An 8,347-nucleotide genomic window follows, 5' to 3' on the forward strand; every position below is an offset into this window, starting at 1 on the left:
CCCCACAGAGTTCTTGCAAAAACTAAAATGTTCTTTGGATATAAGATTCAGTGTTTTATGGCTTTTTGTCCCACTGTTGTTTTTAAAAATCTTAATCCTTAGATTTTCCTAAAAGGGACTGGGGCATTCTTGGTATCTTTGTAAAGTAATTGTTTATTGTCGTAATAGATTTGAGTATCCTTTTAAACTTTGAGATGGCTTATCAGGTACTTGTTAAAAGATTGAAAATGAAACATTTCAAGTGTGACTATCTTAAATATTTCCAGTACCTGTTATATGTAAATGTGTATCATTAACCTTAAGGCGCTTACGGGCTGAGCTGGGAGTTAATAGCATGTGCAGGTACATTTAAAAAGTTAGCTAATAACTGCCAAGTAAAGGCTAAAGACAGAAATGCTGTAAAAATACCAGTGAGCACCAACATTCCCTTTCTGGAAGCGGTAGCAAGACCGTACTGGGGAGGTGGGTTTGATCTCGAGGCAGAGCAAAGAGTGCTGAGAGACAGCAGTGACATCTGTCTTGGGAAGTGGAAAATTACCAGGGTTAGGGTAGGAGTTTCCACAGAGAGGATTTGATGCCAGATTTTGGTTGACCTCAAACATCAAACTAGAGTGTTTGTAAGGGAAAATCCTTGGGATTTGGGTGTATGTTGGGGTGGGAAGTGGGGTAGAGATGGTAGCAGGGACATAGTGCCAGGGGTCGGGGGGGGGGCAGGTATCCCTATGTTGCCCAGGCTGATCTCAAAAGGAATTTTTTTTAATATGAAGAAATGAACAAATCAGATAGTAACTTGGATTCCTCTCAGTGAAGCTTATTTATATCTACTAGTACAAATGCAACATTTGTAAAATGAAAGGCATTGCTCTTCACAGCTGTTCTAATGTTAATCGTGCTGCTTTTTAAACCACTGACATGATTATTCCAGATGTAGTTCTAACATTTATCTTAAACTACTGCACAACAGTTAAACCTTCACTGCCATTGAAAGGTTTCTACTTATTTGACCCCAAATGAAGCTTTAGAGGTAAAAATATTCTCAGCCAGGATGCAGGTCCTTGTGCTTTATAATCCAAACTTCATTCCATATTTAAACAGAAACCACGTAAAAAATAACTATCTGTCAGTTATAGGAAGGTGACAGTGAGTTACAGATGCATTTTGTTTTGATCTACTCCCAGACTGATGCTTGGTTTTATGATTGCAAGACAATTTCAGAGATGCCCTCCTGGATTGGGTTGATTGTTATTTTTTTTTTCCCTTCAGGATCTGGATATTTTAGGATGAATCTGTGATTAGACTTTTTTAATATACTAAATGGATACTGTCAAATTTATACTCTGTGAGTTAGTTTTAAAAGTTAATATGGGCCAGGCGCGGTGGCTCAAGCCTGTAATCCCAGCACTTTGGGAGGCCAAGGCGGGTGGATCACGAGGTCGAGAAATCAAGACCATCCTGGTCAACATGGTGAAACCCCGTCTCTATTAAAAATACAAAAAATTAGCTGGGCATGGTGGCACGTGCCTGTAATCCCAGCTACTCAGGAGTCTGAGGCAGGAGAATTGCCTGAACCCAGGAGGCGGAGGTTGCGGTGAGCCGAGATGGCGCCATTGCACTCCAGCCTGGGTAACAAGAGCGAAACTCCGTCTCAAAAAAAAAAAAAAAAAAAAAAAGTTAATATGGGTAAACATTTTTCCAACAAGGGGAATGACTATTCATGTCCCAGACATTTAATCGAATGCCATTATCCTTTACTAAAATTTAACTTAGAGCCTAAATGTTCTTTGCCAGTAATTTCTGTATATTCATGCATTCTTAACTGAGTTCCCAGTGAGACCAGAAAAAGGACTGACATTTATACAGTCTCGATCAACCTTCAGGCACTTCATTTACTGAGTAGGCAACAACTCTGAGTTAATAATTATCCCCATTTTACTGTGGCAGAAGCAGAGGGCTGAGAGGGTTAACTATGTAATGTGACTCATGTCACACAGCTGCTGTATTCAGGACAAGATTCAAGGCAGACCTTTGGAGTTCTGAGTGATGGAAGGCACATCACTGAGCTTTCTGTAAGTTAAACTTGGGACCTCAGGAGCTGTACTTCAATGAGTAAAATACCTATGCTGTTTGAATCTTTCTTGTTTCCAGTATTCTAGCTGATGGCATATAGAGAAAGGATTGGTGTGCTAGGTATAAAAAGCCCTATTTGTTCTCTGCTAACAAGTTGTGTAGCGCTGTGTAAGTCATGGTGAATCAGAATTGAACTAAGTGATCTTCAAAGTCATTCAAAGGTCTAAAATCCTGTGATTCGAAATAAAATGTCCTCATCAAGATTAGCAAATTGACCATGTTGTAATTTTATGTCTGTACCCAGGATAACCCTGCACACAGATGGATGGTCGTGTAATGGCAATAAGAAATTAATATTAAAACGTTTAGGTGTCCAATTTATCCAATTTGTTGAAATAAATAATATGTGTATTATATGTATATATACACTAAGAATTTTTACTATATATATATATATGTATACACACACACACACACACACACTAAGAATTTTTGTTTTCCTTAGGCAACACAATATATTTGGCTGAAAATGTTACAATTTTATAATTTCCAAAGAATTAAAATCAAATCTTTAGTATTTTTTAAACATATTACAACTTAATAAAGAGTGGAGCACTAAAAAATTTCATCTAGAGCTCTTCATGATGACACTTACTACAAGTAGAGCATGAGAATTCCTTGAAGGTGGAATTCAGGTCTTATTCCTCTTTCTGCTCTTGAAATGCTTTACAGGTAGTCTACTTTAAATAACTGTTTCTTTGAATGAACAAAAAGAAAAAAAAAGAAACACAGAGACATACTTCAACTCTATGGAGGGGAAGCAGCTGTGTAAGCTGCTCATACCGTCTGAAAATCCAAAGATTTCTTTGCCTTCAGTGACAGGGAAAATGGAAGGTGGAGGAGTAGAGACGACGGGGAGCTTAGTGTTTGATACTGTGTGTTCGTATTTTGCAATGTAATTCAGTGATTCTTGAGAAGTATTTGAGTGTAAGCGATGTCTTCTTCAGCACAAAACATAGCATTTGTGGCAACTAGGCCAGGGAATCCGTAGTTCCCTGAATCGATAACTGGTTAGAAAACGAACACCTCTGGTTTTAACATTAAAGAGTCTGTATAGCAATGATATTTTATCAGAATCATTCACTACATTACTTATTCAGATATCAGATTAAAAGCAGGCAGGGCACAGTGGCTCATGCCTGTAATCCCAGCATTTTGGGAGGCTGAGGCCGGTAGATCACTTGAGGTCAGGAGTTTGAGACCAGCCTGGCCAGTATGGTGAAACCCTGTCTCTACCAAAAAATACAAAAATTAGCCAGGCGCAGTGGCACATCCCTGTAATCCCTGCTACTCAGGAAGCTGAGGCACAAGAATGTCTTGAACCCAGGAGACGGAGGTTGCAGTGAGCTGAGATCATACCACTGCATTCCAGCCTGGGCAACAGAGCAAGACCCTGTCTCCAAAAAAAAAAAAAAAAATGGTTAGGCCGGGCATGGTGGCTCATGCCTGTAATCCCACCACTTTGGGAGGCCAAGGCGGGTGAATCACAAGGTCGGAAGATTGAGCCCATCCTGGCTAACACAGAGAAACTCCATCTCTGCTAAAAATATAAAAAAGTATCCAGGCGTGGTAGCAAGCACCTGTAGTCCCAGCTACTCAGAAGGCGGAGGTAGGAGAATCGCTTGAACCTGAGTAAGCTGAGATCACACCACTGCGCTCTAGCCTGGGTGACAGAGCAAGACTCTGTCTAAAAAGAAAAAGATAAAAAGCGATTATTTGTAGCACTGAGATTCAAGCAGTACACACCAGTACAGTGTTGTCAGTTTTTAAATTTTGAAAGATTCCCACACACTCAGTGAGCAGTCACTGCTCTGAGCCATACTCCCAGGCCCTCTTCTGGAACCTCTGGGACTCCCCGACCCAGCAACCAAAGGCAAGATGCCTGGCACCCTGCCCCATCAGGCCTGGCAGACGCTGATCATTTAGGCCTATGCTAGACCAATTGTTACAACCTTTCGATGATGACCTCTGTTTGTGTGGGCTTCTTTACATATTTAGAAAATTATTTCGTATCTTTATGTCCATTAATCCTGGGCTTATGAGTTTTTACTAAATGTAATGAAGGTGGATAACTTTTTGCCTAAGATACATATAGGTTCTTTGGGTGTATTTCCAAATCTAGAATGGTTTATACAAATGACATTTATCCGGTGACAATGAAATACCAAAGGCTTCAGTTTTGCTTTCTATTTTCCCCAAATAATATGTTTAAAAAAAAAAAAAAAAAGGTTGCTGCCAGAGCTGAAAGTGATTCATTCTCCTCCTTATGATAAAGTCTATATTTCACATAAGGAAATATCTCTGTTCTGTTCTTCCCCAGCCCTGTGTAGCCATTCACATTCCTTTGCTGAGCTGTACAAGTAATTCTGATGATGCTAGCATTTATTATTTCCTAGTTACTCCGTCTAAGCTGATCTGTAAAATGTGTTAGTTACATTTTAGACATCTTCAAGGGCCACCAACTTGATTAACTGACATTAATGTCACTGTATTTTTCTCAGTATCCATTGGTAGCAAGCATCCTTTTTAGATGAACAGAAAAATGTGGCGTGGTAAACTGAGCAGCCTTTCTGTCCCACAGTTCTCAAATGCGTGCCCTATATTGATAGTGTGAGCTGGAAACTCAGCAGCCATGAGAAACCGGAAGCCTAAGCTGTGATCGGCCGAGGGACGAGTCTGCTCCTGCCTATGTCCTTTCTCTGTCCAGTTGAAGCTATTAAAGTAGCAGAAAGAATGTGAGGGGATCAGGAAAGCAAACGCAAATGTGAATCAAGGAGAAGAAGGGCTTGCCTGTGAGGAGTTTGAAGACGGTCTTGCGAACTCTCCCATCAGTTGACCTGCCAGCAGTGAGCCGCCTTCTCCTCTAGTTCCTCTCTTGGCGCCTGGCTGTTGGTGGCAGAGGCAGCAGGCCCTGCTCTGTGCCAGGTCCTTGACCTCTGTAGACCGACAGCCAGACTTGACTTTCTCCTCTCCCTCAGCTGACCAGATTTCAACATTTCAGTTGGTCCCATGCCTGGTTTCATGAAGGCACTGGCACTTCATCAGATGGCCCCAACCAGGCCCTGTCTCTGTGTTTGGGGACAGGGAGCAGACACAAGTCTCAGACTGTAAGAGGCAGGCTGGCCTGACATCGGGGCCATCAGCATCCAGCCCAGTGCAGGAAGGAGGCCTTTCATCTTTAGGCTCAGACAACTGGTTTGGGTCCTTTTAATAAGTACTTCCTTCTGCACCGAAATATGAAATAATAATACCTTAGCCGCACAGCATAACCATGTGCCAAGACTGTAGAAACGCCTCTCACAGATAATGCAGAGGAACTGTCCTTAAACCCTGGGGAAGGAAGGAAAGTCCTGAAACCCTTTTCCTGAAGAACTTGCTGGTCCTCCAAGGCAGCTGCAGAGCAGGAGGATCCAGAGAAGCCACTGAAGAGGTCTTGGGTTCAAATCTTGACCCCGTCGCTTACCAAAAGCCACGTAAACTCTCTGCACCTCTCCTCTCTTGCCTGTGAGGTCAGGTGGTGCAGCATACAGATGTGAGGATGACATGAGGGCCTCACTGCATGCCTGGCACTCGGGAAGCTTTCAGTAAATAGCATCATTTTAAGAACTGAACAGGAGGCCTGAGCAAGGCTCCGGTCCATGTGCACGTATTTTGGAATGTATTCAGTCTCTCTACGTTGAAGTTTTCTCCACAAAGCTCAAAAGTATGTAGTCATCAGTTTCCTGCCGCTTCCTATTGCACAAACCATTTCCTGTTCCCAGGACTGCTGACACTAGGAAGTAAAGAGACAAACAGGCTGATGAAAAGGAGCCTCAGTCCTGGGCTGGCCTGATTGTCTGCAGCAACAACACTTGCTCTAAAGCTGGCCAGGGGTCACCACAACCTCCAGGACCCAGTGTTGAAAGCCAGTGTGTCATTGTGGGACCAAGTGGAAAAGGAGGGGCTGCCTCCCCCTGTCCCTACCCTAGAAACAATGGACCTGGCAAGAAGGAAAGTTAGCGGAGGGAGCCTTGGCAATCCCATCTTCTAGAAGGTCCAGGAGCTCACCATGTCGATTAGATTCCATGATGATATTCTAGCACTGAGAGTTGGGGCTGACCCAGGGTTTAAAGTGTGATGTTCAAGAACTGTTGGGCTGCATTACACCAGCTCGAGGGCTTCCTCCAGCCCCTGCCCTGAGGTGACCACAGCTGCAAATGCAGGAGCGTGAAGGAGCCGGAAGGGGGTGTGCCCCGCCTGCCCACTCAGCAGACCTGCTTTTGGCTTATTTCACTAGACACTTGGAAAGCAAGAGCAACAAGCTTTAATCAGATACCATGGAAAAACACAGCCCTTGTTTTGAAGAACTTAAAATCTGAAAGTGCAGAGAAAAACCTACGTGCTTCACGAGTGGATTCTGCAAGCTGATGTTACTAGACCACACAGGAAGCAGCAAGACAGCAGCGGCTCCTTCGGCCTTCCCTGCCCCTGCCTTGAAATGAGCTTCATCTCTCCTGGTGACGCCCTAGAAATTTTCCTTCAACAAGACTAGGTCTCTAACATTATGACTTCTGTACCTGCTAATCTGTCACTACCTCCCAGCCCCTGGGCCACACCTCTAGCCTCCAGGGAACTTACCGACACAGTCAGGACTTTCTCTCAGTGGTTTTCAAGGTATCAACATGGCTTTCAGAGCATCACCTCCAAATGAAGGCCAGGACACACACAATTAAATCAAGGTAGTTGAAAGGAAAAAAGGAACTTTCAAATAAACATTTTTGAGATTCAGTTATGAGTCTTACTGCACTGCGAATCATATAACCCATTGTAATACTAATCTTGAACAAAATTTCTATTTGCATCATGTGTTTTCTTGCTCACCAGGAGGGCCACATGTTACCAATAGACACCTGGGGACATGATTCAGTCTGAACTATAATTGAATCCCTGACATTATAAGGAACTTGGTAAGAATTTTCCTCTTGAAATCTATTTTTATGAAAGCGACTTATTGTATACCTCGTATGTAATAATAATGCACTAAGGGTAATGCCAGAGACCACAGCAAAAACCTAGATGATCTGTTTTGACACCAGGTTTCTCCAAAGCAAGATCACCATCACCCTAATTGAGCTGCCAATCACTTAGTGAGCCACACAAATCTGAATTCAACACAAAGCGTTGCCTCTTCCCGCTTCCCCCGCCTCAAGCCTCAAGCTCGGCAGCTCCCGCCTCGGCCCCCTCCCATCCTCTCTGTCCTCATCGTGGTCTGCAGGTCTTCTCCCATCCTCCCCACAGCCTCTCTATGCAGAATTTCCAAGGGGCCCTGAGTTACACTAACCTTGAAACTTGCTGGTGTAATGTGATAGAATTTCTTATTTAAAATATAACATGTGCATATGAGCACAATATGAACACCCCATAGCCTTGTTCCTAATGTCTCCCATCCAACTTCCTGGATGTAAGACTTGCCTAGCATCTTAATACAGCTTTCTAAAAACTTGCTAACATATTAGCTGGATACAGTGACTCACGCTTGTAATCAGAGCATTTTGGGAGGCCAAGGCAGGCAGATCACCCGAGATCAGGAGTTCGAGACCAGCCTGGCCAACATGGCAAAACCCCATCTCCACTCCAAATACAAAAATTAGCTGGGCATGGATGGCAGGCGCCTATAATCCCAGCTACTTGGGAAGCTGAGACAGGAGAATCGTTTGCACCCAGGAAGTAGAGGCTGCAGTGAGCCAAGATCATGCCCCTGCACTCCAGCCTGGGCAACAGAGCAAAGTCTTATCTCAAAAAAAAAAAAAAAAAAAAAAAAATTGCTAACATATCATTTCTCATTGTTATTTACCCTTCATTTGACATTGTATTCCATAGTTTCAACTTTGTCTTGACAGCATTCATTCAAGCAAAGCAGCGGGGTTTGCATGAAGAAAAGAGAGCAAAGGAAACAATTTCAAAAAAGCAAATTTTCCTCCCTTCCCCCCCACAAAATTCTCCTTCACAGGAAAGTGACCCTAAAAGCAGTTTTGTTTTTTGAAACAGTTTTCTACACACACACACACACACACACACACACACACCCCTTGTGTCCCGGCCCGCGCACCACGTCTCGCCTGCTGGCTCAGGGCCCGGCTTCTTTCCCCCCCCACCGTGTCAGGCAGGTCCCGCCCTCCTTTATGTCCTCATGTTCGTGCCGGTGCCAGGCAGCTTCCGATTCTGTGCCCCATTTGAAATC

At 43.5% G+C, this 8,347-nt stretch overlaps 1 long non-coding RNA gene across 6 annotated transcripts in view; it reads left to right on the forward strand.

The window, feature by feature from the left end:
* Positions 1–670: 670 nt before the first annotated feature.
* The window catches only part of LOC104652316 (uncharacterized), a 42,370-nt gene continuing 34,693 nt past the window's right edge, over positions 671–8,347 (forward strand). For all 6 annotated transcript variants that reach the window (XR_012517130.1, XR_012517128.1, XR_012517131.1 and 3 more), the window contains exon 1: positions 671–7,073. This is a non-coding gene — a long non-coding RNA (uncharacterized LOC104652316). The remainder of the gene's footprint in view (positions 7,074–8,347) is intronic.

Source organism: Saimiri boliviensis, chromosome 4 (assembly GCF_048565385.1).
Source record: "Saimiri boliviensis isolate mSaiBol1 chromosome 4, mSaiBol1.pri, whole genome shotgun sequence".
NCBI lineage: Eukaryota > Metazoa > Chordata > Mammalia > Primates > Cebidae > Saimiri > Saimiri boliviensis.